This window comes from Acomys minous, assembly GCF_964271855.1.
Source record: "Acomys minous genome assembly, chromosome: 2".
Classification (NCBI taxonomy): Eukaryota; Metazoa; Chordata; class Mammalia; order Rodentia; family Muridae; genus Acomys; species Acomys minous.
Window position 1 is genome coordinate 50,107,950 of NC_140484.1, and position 17,798 is coordinate 50,125,747.

At 57.2% G+C, this 17,798-nt stretch overlaps 2 protein-coding genes and 1 long non-coding RNA gene across 7 annotated transcripts in view; 2 read left to right on the forward strand and 1 right to left on the reverse strand.

Annotated features, from left to right (window-relative positions):
- The window catches only part of MACROD1 (mono-ADP ribosylhydrolase 1), a 139,745-nt gene that overhangs the window by 19,244 nt on the left and 102,703 nt on the right, over positions 1-17,798 (reverse strand). The window lies entirely within an intron of this gene.
- Positions 1,197-10,918, forward strand: LOC311585151. Of its 2 annotated transcripts, none has more exons than XR_014775118.1 (3): positions 1,197-1,467; positions 10,376-10,618; positions 10,742-10,918. It is a non-coding gene; the product is annotated as an uncharacterized lncRNA (long non-coding RNA). The 2 variants fall into 2 exon arrangements; XR_014775119.1 differs by lacking the exon at positions 1,197-1,467 and adding an exon at positions 7,733-7,894 and having other exon boundaries at positions 10,401-10,618.
- The window catches only part of FLRT1 (fibronectin leucine rich transmembrane protein 1), a 71,213-nt gene continuing 65,954 nt past the window's right edge, over positions 12,540-17,798 (forward strand). For all 3 annotated transcript variants that reach the window (XR_014775231.1, XM_084760657.1, XM_084760658.1), the window contains exon 1: positions 12,540-13,082. The gene's annotated coding sequence lies outside the window, so the exon portion shown is untranslated. The remainder of the gene's footprint in view (positions 13,083-17,798) is intronic.

Genomic DNA, 17,798 nt, shown 5'->3' on the forward strand with positions numbered 1-17,798 from the left:
TAGATTAGAAACACCCACAGATGGAACAAGATGTAAAATGTGCCGAATTCTGAAGATAAAACAAGAGACTTCAAAGACACCTCAAGCTGGGCGAGCAGCCACCATGTTGGACAAGCTCTGTCCCCTTAGGCCAAGGTCACTGTCCTTCAAGGTGTGGCTGCTGAGGTGGAAAGCAAGGCGGTGTCAGCTTGGGCCTGGCAGTACACAGGCAGGGGGGGCGGGCACCTAGTGGGGACACAGGGCTGCTACTTATTACCAAGTCCATCCCCAGCCAGCTGCCATGCGGGCTTTCAACAGCCACCCCAACATGGACACATGCCCTCCTGTCCCATTTACAGGTAGGGAAACAGAAGTGACTGGCCCCAGGACAGAGCCCTGAGTAGGAAGAGCCAGGGCTGATCTTAAGGCTCCCGCTGGGGCCTGTGGATGGGGCCTCCCTCTGTTTCTTTACCTGCTGATGAGGGAGTCATTTCATCAGGCCCTCATGGGCCTATGGTAAAGATAAGAATGTCTGGGGTGGGATAAATGCACGTTAGGAGCCCTTCAGCACGTTAGGAGTTTAAGACCAGCCTTATAGTGAAGCTTCCTGGGAGACATGAAGTCTTGACTGAAAAAAGCTGCTAACCGCATGGTGGGCCCCGTTCTCATGACTCTGTCTAACTACACTTAGCTCTCAAAGGCTCGGCGGCCTCCAAACACTATCAGCCTGCGGATTTGGGGCCTGAGCCTTCAGAGGACATGCAGACACCACAGCAGGGGTTCAGACCGGGCATTCGGGTTGGGGTGCTGGCCTCAGGGGCTCCCAGGAGAAGGCAAACAACTATGACGTCCGGTTCAGCAACTCCTAGGGAGGGCTGTGTGGCCATGTTGGATATGCAGATCCCTCTACAGATGGGGAAACTGAGGCTCAGGTATGGGCCTGACCAAGCTCACTAAGGTGGTAGAAACAGGATCTGAACTCTGGAGCCTGTACGTTAGCAAGCCTCACAAAGGTTTGGCTTCTTTGCTTGTAGGCCGGAGCCCCCTCACAACCTTACTCAAGACACGCCTCCTAGGGCCCTCCTGCTCCCCTACTGTCCTCAGTCCCAGGTCGCCTTCCTCGTTTTCTCTGACACTCTCCTCCTCACACCTTCATGGCACCCCACTGTTCACCCTGACCGTCTTGCTTCTCCATTCTTGTACCCCAGGATCCGCCCTGTCCCTACAAAAGCCGCCTCGTCAGACATTTAGAGATGGAAGTAGGTTAGCTGGCTGCTGGCTGCTGTTCCGCCTGCCTGGGCCCTGGCTTTCACCCCTTCCTGCCTGGGTTCCTTGGCCTTGGCCACTGCTGGGCTCCAGGAGCTGCTGGAGGACCCCCCCCCTTCCACCCATAGGCTCCATCTGGGTCAGGAGCCCCAAGTCAGGTGACACTTGGCACCCATTCTCCAGGCTGGCCTTTTGTTAGGGACCACATGAGCAGCAAGAGAGGTAAGTCGGCCTGAGCCTCAGGCCCTGCAGGGCCCCTGTTCACTAGCAGGGTGGGGACCTGTTGGGCGTTAACACGGAACCAAAGAATAGTTACAAGCCTCGGCCAAGCAAGTCCTGTGGGCAGCCCCAGCCAGGTGTTTCAGTGGACTCTTCCCTTCCGCCTGTCCCAGGAAGCCTGCACGGAATCCTGATATTTTTGCCACTTTAACACGTGTGCTTGGAAGGAGGCTCATCGAGGTGGAGGGACTTGCTCAGGTCATGAGGCTGGGAAGCCAGTGGTTGGGGTTGATTTCCCTCATGGAGTTCTGTCGGGCTGCAGACCCCAGCTGCAGCAGGCATCCCCTCCCCCAGGAGGCCCGGCAGCACTCTTGTCCTGTCATTAGCATATCCGAGAGCATCCCTGAAACCCAATTACCAGGAGATGGCTTGGGCCCCAGCCAGCCGGGTGTCGGCTCCAGCTCAGGAATCCAGATCTGCAGGAATGAGGGGCTGGGAGCGGAGGGAGCCAGGGCAAGTGGATGGGGTGGGGCCAAGGCTTGTGGCAGGCTGTGGATCCGGGTGAGGTGATCCCCAAGGCAGTCTTGAGCCCTCTGCTTAGCTACAACTGGGCAGGCCCTACCATAGCCAAAGACAGGTGACCCCCAGCGGACCTCTCCCCTCTCGGGGCTTCGGCTTTCTTTTGAAAAGAGAAAGCCTGCTTGGGTGTGGCGCACACATTTAATCCCAGGGTTTGGGAGGCAGAGCCAAGTGCCAGGTGGATCACTGTGAGTTTGAGGCCAGCCTGGTCTACATAGGGAGTCCAGGATAGCCAAGGCTAACCTATGTGGAAAAACAAGAGAGAGGGAGAGAGAGAGAGAGAGACAGAGACAGAGAGAGAGAGAGAGAGACAGAGAGACAGAGAGACAGAGAGACAGAGAGAGAGAGACAGAGAGAGAGAGAGAGAGAGAGAGAGAGAGAGAGAGAGAGAGAGAGAGAGAGAACCTGGTCTGGATTTGTTTGTTCGCTTTTGTTTCTTGGTGGTGGTGGTTTTTGAGACAGGGTCTCATGTAGCCCAGGCTAGCCTCAAACTAGCTTTGTAGCTAAGGCCTGAACACGTGCTAATTAAAGTGCTGCTGGCTCTGGGGGAGGATCTCCACTGTTACCTGGCCCTGAGTTTCTGATCTTCCTGCCTGCACCTCTTAAGTGCTGGGGTTACAGGTGTGTGCCACCGTGCTCAACGACATTGAGTGGCTTTCTAAGAGAAAAGGTGACTGAAGCTGTCACCTTGCTTTGTCTTGCCAAGGTGTCCTGTGGGTCCCATAAGGGCACAGAGCCCAAGGCCCTTACCCGACGCTGGTACCACACTCTGGGATTCCCAGGCTGCTGAGCTGTCACGGAAGCAAACATGACATGGCGCTGGGGCTGTAGCTCAGTTGGTTGCCTAGCATGCATGGGGGCCTGGGTACAACTGCAGCACTGCAGAGGCCAGGCACGGGCGTGCATGCTGGTGACTCTGGTACTAAAGAGATGGAGGCGGGAGGATCTGGGGTCCAAGATGAGGTGCTTCCATCATAAAAACAGCAGCACCCTGAAATAGCATGTACTTCTTTTATTTTCTTTTTCCAGACAGAGTCTTGCTAGATAACCCAGGCTGGCCCACTGCCTCTGCCCCTACTAGTGCTGGATGACAGATTGTTGTTCTTTTGTTTGGGTTGGTTTTTTTGTTTTTTTTTTTTTTTTTTTGAGACAGGGTTTCTCTGTGTAGCCCTGCCTGTTCTGGAACTCTCTTTGTAGACCAGGCTGGCCTTGAACTTATAGAGATCCACCTGCCTCTGACTCCCAAGTACTGGCACTAAAGCCGTGCGTGCCACCATTGCTCAGCTAACAAATTGTTGATTTATCCAGTTTTGCTGTGTGCCCTGGGGAAAGGTTTCCTGAAGTTGGTGCCTCACTGCCCCGTGTATAAACACGGATACTCATTTGGGTGGGGTTGCACTGTCAAGGGGCCGTGTTCCCAGGGAGAGATCCTTCCATGTCACCCCCAGTCTCTACACCCGCAGATGGGTGGCCCAGCCTGGCTTTTTGCAGACATGGCAGGGGCATCTTTGCCCACCCCATTTGTCTGCCAGCATTTCTCTGGGCAGGCTGGCATCTCTAACTTTACTAGTTATTGCCAAATTGCTCTCCAAAGTGGTTGTTTGGATGATTGTTTTACGATATAAATTAGATCATGTCACTCCCTTGCTTAAACCTCTCAAATACTTCCTATTATACTTAGAATAAAATCCGTATTCTCTTCCACGAGTGCTCGGCTGCATCCCACACTTGCTCCCCCTAACTTCCTGCTTTCCTTTCGCTTGCCCGAATGGGTCTGGCACACTCGTGCCCCAGGCTTTTGCACACTCGGCTTCCGATGTCTCACTTCTCTCCCAGCTCTTCTTAAGCTGCCTCTGTCTTATCCATCCGGGCTCAGTGGACTGCAGCCCCTCTCAAGGGCCCTCCCCTGACCATTAAAGCATCTTCTGCAATTCCTTTTATCACCGTGTTTACTTCTTTTGGAGGTAACACGGGGCCCACGAAGGCCTCACTTTTTTCATGACAGGGAGGGTTCATTTTTCACTTGGGGGACTCAAGGGATGACATGGGGATGTGGGGTGCCACTCAAGGATGGAACACTTGCTGGAGGCCACAAATACCATCCCAAGCACTGTGAGACCAAGCCCCCTCCCCAAATCTTTAAAACTTAGAACAATAGTAACTAGTTAATGTGTATGGTTTATGGGTAAGTGTGTGCAGGTGCAGGCCAAGGCCAGAGGATGACAATTTGTATGCTGATGGACCACTCTGCCTCGATATAGCATCTCTCACTAAATTCAAGGTGGCTAGCCTCTTCCTGTCTCCGTCCCTCACAGGGATACATGTGGGTTTTTATGTGGGTCCTAGGGATTTGAACTCAAATCCTCATGCTTCCACAGGCAAATTTTGGTCTTGTACCTGCTGAGTACAACTCCTCATCCCCCAACACAACAAACCTTTGCAGCCTGATGGTTTATTCACGGACAGACAGTGGTCCATGGGGGTCGCAAAGGGTTCAGGTGGGGTGGGGAATGAGGTTCTGGATCTCAGTTGCGGGGGGGTCCTTGGAGAGAGAACAGAGGGCAGAGGAAGCAGCCAGGTCTACAGGTCTGACCAAGGCTTTTCGCTGTGGCCATGGGGAGCCATGGAAGGTGCTAGAGCTGGGGGGAGGGAGCAAGCAGGAAGGCTGTGCAGACACTGTATAAGGCAGGGCTGGAAGAAAGCCCGGGAAACACAGGGCTACAGCTGGAGCGTGTCCCTGTACCCATCTAGTGCAGGCCCCTTGCACCTTGGGGTCCCCGAGGGTTCCTGTGTCCCAGGGACATTGGAAACCCTGCCTGTGACACCCTGAGGATGCTTCAGCCACCCCCCCTCCCCCCTTCAGAGACTTAGCTCTCCTGTATGGCTGGGAAGGTGCCCCTAGAGGGAGGGACAAGCAGCGGCCCAGCTGAGGCCCTGCTGTTATTGCTTCAGGTTGTCTGAAGCCAGGGAAGCAGTGGAGACAGAGACAGGCAGGGACCACTCTCTGCAGGGGAAACTTAAGTTAGACAACAAGAAGGACTTCCTTCTGCTACCAGGCACAGCTTTGTCAGAAGCCCACCTCCTCTTCGCGGCTGGTGGCTCTTGCTCTCGCTCTCTCTCTCTGTAGTTACTCAGGGTTCACAGGACAGAAAATGCTTAAGGTTTCTCAGCGGCGAAGAGATGAGACCTGTTCTGTCGAGGTCTAATACTAGTCAGCGGGGACATGCCCAGGAGGCCAAGTTCCCGCCTGCTCTAGGCCCTAGGACTTATGTTAGGGGGTAGAGGGTGGCCAGCTGCCTCCATCCAAGCCTTCTCTGTGCGGTCAAAGAAACTCAGCCTGGTCCTCATTTTGACAGCCCCAGGGTCCCTTGACATGGGTGCCCCTCTTCTTTGTCCTCCTGATCTCCCAGCTCCAGCTCTACTTTGTGGTGGGAGGAGGGAGAAAGAAGAGAAGAAGGGAGGAGGGGGAGGAAGAGGAGGAGAGGGAGGAGGGAGGAGGGAGGAGGGAGGAGACCTGTGTGGCTGCTATTGGTATGCGAGGCCCAGCCTCAGCCCTCAGTGGCCCAGCCTCTCTGCTCAGCTCTTTAAGAATCCCTCCTTGGTGGCAGCCGCGTGGTGGTTGCCTGGCAACACCATCCCACCCCGCCCCATGGCTGGCACTGGCCCTCTTCCCCTCCCCCTCCTCCTATGGTTCCTCACATGCCCAGCCTCAGCAGTATTCTGAGCTCAAAACCTGCCAGGCCCGGCTAGCTGCTTGGGGCTCTGGTGCCTAGTAGGTGGGGGCATTTGAGTGAGACACCCTAGCTGACCCCTATCTCTTATAGGTCTGGTCTCGGGTTCTGAGGCCCTTGGCTTCCTTGGCTTGGCAAACCCTCTCACTCCCCACCTCCACCCCCCCACCCTGCCACCCCCCCACCCCTCCCCCACCCAGCTCCTTTGCCCCTGTAGTACCTAGGCAGGCAGGTGAGGGACTGGAACAGGCCGGTGTCTCGTGCCCCAGCTCTGTGACATCAGCGCTCTGGGAGGGGACCCTGGACTCCCAACAAGAGGTCCTCAGACTCCGGCCTCTCCCAGGGCACCACCTAGAGTGGCTTCAGGTGACCTGTGGTGCCAGAATCTGCAGAGGGGACCCAGGGGACTGAGAGGAGGCATCTGGAGTTACAGGGCCAGGAAGGTCTTCCTTGGCCCTGACAGGCTAGCTAGGTACTGCGCCTCATTGAGCCCACAAAGCCACCATGACCAGGGCAGGAGGCAGAGGGAGGCAGGTGAGGAGGAGCAGAGAGTACAAAACCCCTCCCCATTGGCCAGAGAGACAGGGAAGGACGTCACCACAGGCTGAGGCCCCAACAGAGGCCCTACAGGCTGGGGCCCCAACAGAGGCCCTACAGGCCGGGGCCCCAACAGAGGCCCTACAGGCCGGGGCCCCAACAGAGGCCCTACAGGCCGGGGCCCCAACAGAGGCCCTACAGGCCGGGGCCCCAACAGAGGCCCTACAGGCTGGGGCCCCAACAGAGGCCCTACAGGCTGGGGCCCCAACAGAGGCCCTACAGGCTGGGGCCCCAACAGAGGCCCTACAGGCCGGGGCCCCAACAGAGGCCCTACAGGCCGGGGCCCCAACAGAGGCCCTACAGGCCGGGGCCCCAACAGAGGCCCTACAGGCCGGGGCCCCAACAGAGGCCCTACAGGCTGGGGCCCCAACAGAGGCCCTACAGGCCGGGGCCCCAACAGAGGCCCTACAGGCCGGGGCCCCAACAGAGGCCCTACAGGCTGGGGCCTTTGGAGTTCACAGCAGCCTGGCTTCTCTCCTCCCTCCTGGGGTGTTCCAGGGCAGCCCTCAGGCTGTCTCTGTCTTGGGATCCTACCCTTGTCTCTCCTGGGTGGCAGCCCCTCCCCCACTCCCTTTTAGCCTGCCACTTGTCACTTAAATCCTCTTCCCTGCCAGGAGGCAAGGCCTCTGATTAGGCCTGCCCTTCAGGCCTCACCCCTGCTGACAAGCCCCAGCACACTGCTCTCAGAGCCACAGCTCCGATCTGTGTAACAGGTGAATGGTGGTAGAGGCCAAGGAGGCTTAAATGGTCATAAAACAAAACAAAACAAAAAAACCCAGAATAGTAACTGGAAGGAGGAAGCAGCCCTGAGGGAAAGACTTGAGGGGGATTCAATGTCACTCAGAAGGAGAAAAGGAGGCTCCCATGGGGAGGGAGAGTTGTGTGAGCCTCAGTCCTGGCCCTTCTGGAGAGACAGGCTACGAGGGAGAACATTGTCTCCAGCCCAAGCCCAGTTTCTGAGACTTTCTAGAATTTTCTCTCTTACCCAGTGTCCTTACACACACCAAGATCCAGCCCTGCACACGCCCTGCTAGTTGAGCTGGAGTCTGGACATTTCTGCCTTGGAACAGTCCTCCTAAGTAGTTCCCAGGTTTTTGGTTTTTGGTTTTGGTTTTTCAAGACAGGATTTCTCTGTGTAGCCTTGACTGTCCTGGACTCCCTTTTCTAGACCATGTTGGCCTTGAACTCACAATGATCTGCCTGCCTCTGCCTCCCAAGTCCTGGGATTAAAGGCATGCACCACCACTGCCCAGCCGTAGTTCCCAGTTTTATGATCACAATTGGCCTTGGGACATCTTTGTCACTGCTGCCTAGACTGGCTTAGCTGATGACCATCCCTTCATTTAGCATCAGCAGATAGTGCCACCCCAGGGGCCGACCTGTAACCTTGTCAGGCCCCCGCCTCTGCCATCTGAATCCAGAGGCCCTGGGCCTCAGTCACCGTGACATCTGCTGCTATTTTACTGTGATGTTGGAAGAAGGCATAGCGTCTATGATGTCATCAGCTACCTGGCTTCTGAGAGGTGAGCGTGCTGTCCAACACCTGAAAAAGTGGGGTCACAAAAGGCCGTCACAGAGCCTGTCAGAGAGAGAAACACAGAGCTGACTGCTGGAGCCGGGGGGGGGGGGGGGGGGCGCCTCAGTAGGTTAGGGCACTTGCGGCTAAGCCTGGTGACCTGGGTTCAACCCCGGAACCCACATGGCGGAAGGGGAGAACTGACTCCACACTTGAACCCACACACCTCCAATGTATAACCAGGAAAACACTTCAGCTGTAGAGCTCCTCCTCCGGGACTTGTATGGAGGGGCTGAGGACGTGGCTCAGTTGGTAGAGCGCCTGCCCTAGGTTTCATGCCTAGCACTGCATAAACCTGCAATCCCAGCGGTCAGGAGTAGTACAAGTTCAAGGCCAGCCCTAGTTTGATCTTAAAAGAAATCCAAGGAGCCTGGTTTGAATGTCACTCTGCTGTAGAGTGCTGGCCAAATACTCAAAAGGCCCTACATTCCTTCTCCTGCCCGAGAAAATTGTAATCTCTAAAGAGGCCTTGGTCTCTGGGCTACAATTAGGGTTCGAGGAAGTGATGGGACCTTTATGGTGGAATCAGTGGCTCCCCCACTCTTCTTTTTGGAGTTCAGGATGCACATGCTAGGCTAGTGCTCTACTGTTGAGCTACACCCCAACCTCAACATTAGTGGCTTTGAAAGAAGAGAAATAGCCAGGTGTGGTGAGGGAGGAGAAGGCAGGAGTATCAAGGGTTCAAGGTCATCCTTGGCTACATAGCTAGTTTGAGGCTCTGTCTCTCTGTCTCTGTCTCTGCAGGGTCTCTCTATGTAGCCTTGGCTGTCCTGGACTTGCTTTGTAGACCAGGCTGGCCTTGAACTCACAGAGATCCACCTGCCTCTGCCTCTCGGGTGCTGGGATTACAGGTGCGTGTGCTACCATACCCGGCTTGAGGCTCTGACTCAAAAACAAAACAACATATAGAAACAAAAAGAAAAAAAGAAGAAGAAGAAAAAAGAAAATGACATATGACATATGTTGCCTAGCCTGCTCTGTCTTATCACATGATACAGTAGGACTCTGTGGCATCATCATAAGCCAGACAATTTAGCACCAGATGTGCCTCTTGACCAGGACCTTTCACTAAATAACCCTTTTTCTTTATAAATTATCCAGGCTGTGGTATTCACTTATAGCCCCAACAAAGAAGGAAAAAAAGCAAGGGATGGGACTGAGGGAGAAACTCAGTGGACAGGATGGCCAAGCTCTGGCCTGTGGCAAGTCATCTGGGCAGGGAAATGTGTGTGTGTGTGTGTGTGTGTGTGTGTGTGTGTGTGTGTGTGTGTGTAGAAGTGGGGCCCTTGTCTCAGGGGACAGGGGAGACTCAGAGAGACTAGCATTAGACTAGCTCAGTAGGTGAATCCTGGCCAGCAGCTGCTCCTGGCCTGACCCTTCCTCAAGGTCCCTTTGCCCCAGTCCCCGCCTTCAGGAGTTGCATGCCGGGCTTTGCTCCATCCCTTGTTGCTCCAGGATCTTCCCCTCTAGGGCCTCTCCTTAGGCTGAGGGTCTTGCTTGCTCTCTGAGGCTGTCCTGAGACTCACACGCCATCTGTAGCCCCCTACCTTGCTTTCTGTGATGAGCCTCAATCCTCTGTGTTCAGGGATTCTCAGTGCACAGTGGAGCTGGGACTTGGACCAGAAGCCTTGCTGGAAAATGAGGGCTGGTGTGCCAGCCAGGTATTCCTGAAACAGTGTGCACAGCTATCCCACAGCCCATATGCTCACAAATCTGTGTAAATGTCCCAGAATGCCCTGGGCATTAGTGGAATTCAGAGAGGACAGATAGTCAGTGACCATGTGCCTCTGGAATCTCCAGAGTGGAAGTCCCTAGTGACGCTGGGTGAAACGTGCAGCAGGGGAGATACCAGAATAGGCCTAAGACTGGCCCGGCCTTGGCTGACAAGTCGAATATTGCCAAGTCCAGTTAGCTCAGCACTTTATAGTATAGAGAACATCCCAGGCTCTCCCCAGGCTGCCACATTAGCCATAGGAAGTCTGTGATGGCCCCATGAGCACAAGAAACTGGAGGAACAGCTGGGCGGGTGGGATAGCGCTGAGGGTCACCGGCTGTTGAACAATCAGGTGGCAAACAGAAGCCACGTCCCCTGAGAGGGCAGGTGGTAGCTGGGAGGCCAGGGAGAGGAGGCTGCAGGCAGGACTGGGATGACCTTGCTGCCCAGTGGGAGGGCTTGCTCTGAGCCACAGGACGTTCTGGTTATTGCCTCCCTCCCAGTGGGGGAGCTGGGCCTTAGTGAGCTCAAGGTTGAAGCCTCAAAGTGTTACTGGGTGACTTGCCCTGCCCTCGACGCTGACAGCCTCCTGTCAGGGCCTAGCTCATAAGACTAACTCCAGGCTTCGCTATTATCCTGTGTTCGCATATAGCCGGGAGCATACAGAGGTTCAGAGAGTATTTGTTGACTGAACAAACTATTTCCTGATTTCAGCTGTCTCACTGTCCTGGAGTTACAGTCTCCCAGGGTGAAGTTCCTACAAGTCTGTATGTCCGGACCTGCACACCAGACCACTATCAACCTCTTCCACAGCAGTCTGATGCCCAGCTCCAGCCAAGAGTTCTTGCTCAGCGGCACCCACTATGACATTCACGACTGCAATTGGCTCCAGTTGCACCTAATCCGGAACTTTTCTCCTTGTCCCCCAAAACCCAGGACAACAGCCACTGCCTCTTGGTGGGTGTCCCAGCTGACTTGGCCCCATCTCTGGGGTCGCATTGGGGCGGGGGGGGGGGAGGGGAACCTGTTTCAGCTAGCTCTTGCCCAGCGATGATGACATGTGCTGGCCTGCCTTTCTAGAATCCCAGCTTGGTGACCCATGCAACCCAGATCATAATGGCCTCCCTGGTGTCGCAGACAGTACCCAGCACAGCGGACTTCCCTCAATATTCCCTGCATCGTGTGCAGGAGATGCTGCTAGGCGCGGAACAGACCATCAGCTGGAAGGAACATCACACAACCATTAAAGCCACAATTACAAAGGTGATATTTTGATATCCAAGTGCGATGTGTCACGTCAAGCTCCACTCCTGCTACCCACGTCAGTGTGAGGCTAAATGCTTGCTTGGCGCCAGCCTGGTGCCTCGCATGGGGCGGCAGGGAGGTAAAGGGGGGGGGGTTGGTTTAAGAAAGGAGGAAGACACTGAGCCACATGCTAAGTGACAGGATGGAGCGCCCCCCCCCCCAACTGGCAGTCCATCTAGCGCTCTGGGGAGGCGGAATGGAAACTACAGTGCTACGGAAATCATAGCCAGCTTTGTGCCTGGAAGGGAGCAGAGGAAGGGAAGCCGGTGATGCCCCAGGGCGGCGGTGGTATATTGTGGGTGATGCCGCCCCCTTCCTTATTGTTGCTATAATGCTGTTTGGGCGATAAATAAGAATTGGGAGGAAAAAAAAAATAGCCGTTTGGTGAATTGAGTACAAAGCTAGGGAAGGAGGGAAGAGAGGGAGGTGGGAGGTGAGGAGGTGAGGTGGCCAGGGCAAAGAGTGCTGGGGGAGGGGTCAGAGGTGGCAGGTAGACAAGGCCCCGGGCAGCTCTAGGAAAGAGGATCAGGAGAGCAAAGAGGACAGCACACCCTCCCTCAGGAGGGAGGGGCCCATCTGGAGGGAAGGGAAACCTTGAAAGGTAACAAAGTACATGTTGGGCTGGGTTATGGAAGGTTCTGGAGTTGGGATGGTAGAGTGGGTCTACAGTGAGGCGCCCCAGACAGATTATGGAGGTCCAGGGATGTGCCTGGGAGCTGTGGGAAAACTCACAGGAGGTCTAAGCAAAATTAGGGACTCACCCAGATTAGCTAGTGCCCAGAGGAAACAGTCTGGAAGGGACCTCCCAGTGACCTCCCAGTGACAGGTCTGTACTGTTAAATGAGGCTGGGCAGAGAGAGATGCTACTGTCCCCAAGGCTACATCTGGGTAACCCCCCCCCAAATAACTGTCTGGCCCATCCACCCCTAACCCCCAGGGCACACACAACAACTTGCTCTGAAACCTTAATGTGTGTCAGTCCCACGGTCAATCACCTTGACATTACTGGTCTCCTCAGCCCTCCAAGAGTCCAGTGGCTAATGCTCTCATTTTATACTCAGGACACACGGAGGCTTAGAGGAATTACCTAAGTTGTTCAAAGGTCAGCATCTGGGGAGGGGAAGAGGGGGGCTGGCACCTGACCCAATCTGCCCTCTTACACATCTGGGTGGAGTCCTGCTTAGAGAGGGCCTGTGCAGAAGAGGCTGCAAGCGGGGAGGTGGAGGGGTCTGAACCGGGGCAGGGGCACCTGGCAGGGAGGACCGGGGTTACCTGGGCACGCAGTATAGGCGGTGGGCTCTGTTTGTGAATGAATGTTCGAGTGGACGGATGAATGAATGAATGAATGAATGAATGAATGAATGAATGGACAGATGAATGACTGGGTGCTGAGAGGATCGATGTAGGGGGAGGAGGCGCCAGAGCCAGAACCCCTTTCTCTAGCCACCCTCCCTCCTGCCCTGGAGACTGGTGTTGGGAGCCTCCCTCCCCCTAGTCCCTAGAGGGAACCAGCTCCCCAACTCGTCATCTCCCCACCCTCATCCCAGACATTTTAGCCGAAGCTAGGAGGAGGGGGACGCACGGACGCCGTTTCTCCCGGGCTGGGCCAGAGTCCCCGCGCGGCGGCGCAGCCTCCCGCTCCGGGTCCCGCCGGCCAGTGCGCAGCGCGGCGCCCCCGCCCCCGCCGCCTCCTCCCCGCCCGCCGCCTCCCTCTCTGCTCCCGCCCTCCCCGCTCCGCGCTGCACGCATAGCCCCGCCGCCGCCGCCGCCGCCGCCGCCGCGAGGGGAGAGGCGGCCGCACAGCCTGCTTCCCCGCGCCTTGCTCGCCGCCGCTGCCCTCGCCCCGCTGAGCGCACCCGCCCGGGCACACGCACCCCGCCGCCGCCGGGCGCCACCCCGCGCACTCCTCCCGCCGCTCCGCCGGGCAGATGCGCCGCCGCGCTCCCTGCGCCCCGGGCCCGCCACAGAGCTCCGTCGCGCGCCGGGGGCTCCTCTCCCCGGCCCCCCTGGGTGCCCTCCAGCTGGGGCTCCCGCCCGCTCCTTGGAATAACCCTTGAGGCTCCAGCCGTCGCCGCAAAGTTTCCCGAGGAGACCCGCCTCCCCGGCCACTGCGCAGGTAAGGCAAGCTGCGCGGGCCGGGGGTCGGGACAGGGCGCTGGGGCGTGCGGGGCGGGGGCCGCGCTGCATGCATCGGGCCGGATCGCGTTGCCTGAGTCGGTCCGGTGTGGCGGGGAACGTGCACCCTTTGGGATTCGGGGGGTAGGGGGGCCAGGAGTCTAGAGCCCAGCACGGGTGATGCTGGCCCCACCGCGGGGAGGCGCGGGGTTCGCGGCCCGCGGCTCCGCTCCCGGGAACAGAGCCTGGAAAGGGCGGGGGCTAGCTTGCAGCCCCAAGCCGAGCCGTGGCTGCGCCCGGGGGATGGCAGCAGGGCCCGCGGGGGGCGCCGAGCTGAGCAGGTCGATCCCAGCTTCTGCCCCGCACCCGGGAAAAGGAGGGTGAGGGGCGAGCGCGGCGAGGGCAGCGGGCCGGCCCCGGCGCCGCGTTCCCGTCCCCACTAGCCGCGTGAGTCACGGTTAGAGCGAGGTTTTATTTTTAAAACGACTTCAAGGGGGGCATAGACAGCCTCCAACTTCCCTCCCTGCGCGCGCTGTGGACTGGCAGTCTGATGCCGGCGGGGGCTGAGACTGTGCACCTGGCGGCTGCAAAGGTGGAACGGAGGGACTAATGGGCTGGGGGCGCAGCGCAGTGTCCCCCACCCCCAGCTCCCTAGACAAGGAGGCAATAGACTGTGAGCACGCCCCTCCTCGTGGGGATCGGAGGCCCAGGGGCGGAAAGCTGGGGAGCGTTGTTGCCCAGCTGCAGGGAGCCGAGGTTGATCAGAGCTCTCTGAGGAGGACAAAGTTGTGAAGCGGCGACATCAGGGAGCTGCCCCAGGCTTCCTGGGGCCCCGGGAGGGCTTCCAGGCTCTCCCGGACGTGTGGTTAAGAGAGAACACAGCTCAGCTGGGGTGTGCCAGGCCCTGGAGGTCCAAGTAAGCGGTCTGATGTGAATAAATAAAGCTAAGGCACGGGAACAGAGGTGAGGGGTGACAAGGTCCGGCTTTGCCTCATCTCCGCCCATGCATCCTTTGGAGGATAGAGACCAGCCCCACCCTTTTCCAATCCTAGGTAGATTAGGAGTTGGGGGAGGCTGTCAGGGTGGGAGAGAGGATGTACGAAAAGCAGGACGCAGGACCTCTGCCGCTCCTGACAGAAGGATGTGGGCTGGGCCCCCCCCCCCCCCCACCTTCCAGCACAGGGGAAGGCGGCTGCACACAGGGGCTCCAGGCTCAGGTTTCTGGAGTTGAAAGCCAACTGCGTGTCTTCCTGCCAGCCCCAGGAGGAGAGGCACACACATCACCTGTCAGCTGGTGCCTGCCGTGGGCGACTGCTCAGGGCTTCCTCCGAAGGTTTAAAATGGAAAGGGCCCAGGCTGCCAGTGCCAGTGCCTGGGATGAGATGCTGCCTAGCTGGGTTGGCTGAGGGTCCCTGGGAGGTCTGGGGTGCAGGAGGAGCTGAGGTTGAAGGGGATGAAGGCTAGGAGGGAAGGGAGGCAAGCTTGCTTTTTGAGTGCGTGGGGGGGGGCAGGGGGTAGGAGGTGGAGACACTAGGTATGCACATCCCACCTCGGTTCTCAGAAACATTACAGGGAAAACCTCCCTAGTAGAGTGGAAGCCTGGCAGGCTAGGCTCAGCAGCCGGCCTGACTTCGCCTAGACTTAGGCCATGTAGCTACTGGGGTCCATGCATCCACACTCTACAACATATTGGTTGCAAGTCCTTCTGCCTCTGTGTGCCTCTGTTTTTCTTTCCTGCTATAGACTGCTGCTCTGACTACTCCCCGGGCCTTAGTTGGGGGACAGGGAGTCCCTTGGAAAACGCCTGTGCACTCTCTACAAGTCTTTAATGGCCCTGCTCGTTGGCTCAGGGGTCTGTACGGGCAGCGGGTATCTGCAGAGATAATGGCAGGTTAAGGGGTCAGATTCCTCCATCCAGCTACATGTGGGCTCTCGGCAACTGTGTCTCTCTCAGAGTCCTGTGGAAGCCCACGGGAGATCCACTCAGGCTGTTTAAAAGGAGGTAGCAGAGGCAGGAGGGCATTCCGCCTGCTGCCTAGGCTGCGCAGGCAGGGTCCGGCCTGGCGACTCAGCTGTGTGTGTAGACTGACACCTGTTCTATATGTGCCTCAGGCCTGCAGCCACCCTTCTGGGAACCTGCCTGTCAGGGAGGGTATAGCTGTGACCTGTGAGGAGAGATAGGCACGGATGCCTCTGGCAATTGGAGAGCAAGGAAGGACAGCATGGAAAAAGAAAAAAAAAAAAAAGAAGCATGGGAAGGTGGTGTTAGTGTGAAGCCAGGGAGGGGGAGGGTGGACCCCCCACTCCTCAGGTGTCTAAGAGACAGAGAGGCAGGCCCTGAGCCGGCTGCCTGCCTGCAGAGGGCCAGTGCTGTGGCTAATGTAAAAAAAAAGTGGATGTTTAGCCGACCGTGGTGGTGTATACCTCTAATCCCAACACTCAGGAGGCAGAGGCAGCTGAAGGGAAATCACTGAATTTGAGGCCAGCCCAGTCTACAGAGCAAGTTTCAGGACAGCCAGGGGTTACCCAGAGAAAACCTGTCTCAAGAAGAAAAAAAAAAGGGGGGATGATGACCAGGCCTCTGGAGACAGCTAGGCATAGCTACCTCCTGTGCAAGCAGGTGGCACACAGGCGGTGGCGGGGAGCAGGGCAAGGGGCCTCGCTGCATGCCCCTTAGGACTCGGGGAACCTGTTGGCCACCCCTTCCCACCTATCCTCAGCACCTCAGTCAGGACCCCCACAAAGTGGCCTGATCTTGGAGGTGGGGCTTGTGGGGGCAGGCTCTGCCCCCTGGGCTGGCTCATCCCTGCATGTGGACATGACATCCAACATCTTGCCATCCCAGCTGATGCTGTTCCTGGGACACTGGGATGCAGGCTCAGGGGGTCCTAAGGACCTAAGTGGCGCCTGGGAAGGACTCCTTTGCCTAGCCAGCTGGCCTGCAGCAAGATTGGTCTCCATGGGCCTGGGCTCCCTCATCTGGGAAGTGGGTCAGTAGTGGAACCTATTTCGGGGCACCCACCATGAGGTGAAATGTGCAGGCCTTCAGCAGATTCCATACCTAGCAACATGGATCCCCTGTAGTCAACTCCCTCCTCTGCTGTGTGGGCTTGTACTTACAGCTTCTTTAGGCCTTGGGGAAGTAGGCAGGGCTGCTAGGTCCCTTACCAATGCCCGCCTGATGGCAGGGGCTTTCGATACCAGTGCCCCTTTTAGTCCAAGTGACAGTGAGAAGATCCAAGAGCAACAGGAACAACACAGTTTTGACTTCAGGCCCATAGGGAGCTGTGGTATGTGAGAGTGTGGGCGTGGCTGAGGGTCCTAAGGCCTCCCTGGAGGGTAAGGAGACTTTACTAGTCTTGGCCTCCTAGCAGGGAGAGCACAGGGCTCCAGAAGGGTGTGGGTAAGCGTGAGCCTCGGCCCTGGCTGTTGCTCTTGAGGCCTGGCCCTCTATGTGACTATCTCTGGGTATACCTCCCCTAGAGCCCAGATTGTTTTGTCATTTCTGGCTCTGTCCTGGGCCTGGGCAGCTGCATTCTGTCATTCGGTGTAGAGTAGGGGTCCACGTGCCCTAGCCAGGGCTTGGGAAGGGCAGACTGGATAGCCAGAGTGGATGAAGGAAAGAATAGTGCTCCTACCCTGCCTCCTACCTATGGCCAGCTTGGTGTTCCCTAGCAGCAGCTGGACCGCTGAGGGGTCTGGGCGGTAGGCCTGTGTTTTGCCTGTGTGCTGGGTAGATTCTGTTTGTGCACTTGCCTGTGGCCCCCAGAGGCCAGCTGCTCCCCAGGGTCAGTCACCATGCAGATGATGTCAGGATTCTGGGGCTTCTGCTTGCTGGGTTCACCACAACCCTGGCTCTGGGGCACCCACACTATGGGGTCTGTATGCACGGTGTCCTCACTCTGCAAGGGCCAAGGAAGCAAGCACTGGGGGTGGGGGGTGGGAAGGAGAGGACTTAGGAGAGGTCCTGGGGGAAGGGAGGGTGAGGTTAAGACACCTCCGGTCCTCATTTCTTATTCCTTTCTTTCCAGCTCATTCTCTTAGGAGAGCTGAGACCAGCCAGGCACAGCCTTGGGCTCTGGGACAAGAGTCTGGGAACAAAAGCAGTTCTGTCCCGGCACTCAGGAGGCAGAGGCAGGCGGAGAGCTCTGAGTTGGAGGCCATCCTGGTCTACATAGTTAATGTCAGGACAGCCAAAAGCTACAGAGTGAGGTTCTTCTAAAAAAAAAAAAAAAAGACAAGAAAGTCAGTCCTGAAGCTGGGCGTGGTGGCACAGGTCTGTAAGCCTAGCATTTGGGAGGCTGAGTCAGGAGGATTTCAGGAAATTCTAGGCGGCATGGGCTACGTGGTTCAAGGTCAGCCAGGACTACACAGGGAGCCCCTGTCTCAAAACAGTGATGACAACAAAACTTGGCACCCCCGGGGGCAGCTGGCGGCCAAGCCATACACACTGGGCTGCCTGGAAGGCTTGGGTGGAGGAGGCTTCCAGGGGGAGTGTATCTGAGGGAAGACAGGAAGGTTGAGCTAGAGTCATGAGGAAGGACAGGAATGCGAAGCTCAGGGGCAGAGGGAACAGGGCCACCCTTGGACCCCTCGGCAGGTGGCTTCAGGTGTTTGCATGGGGACTGGAACTGACGCCTTGTGTTCTTGATCGCCCTCTCTGGCCCATTTAGGGCTTCCTTGTACTGTGTATTCATCTGCACAATGTTGGGCTGTC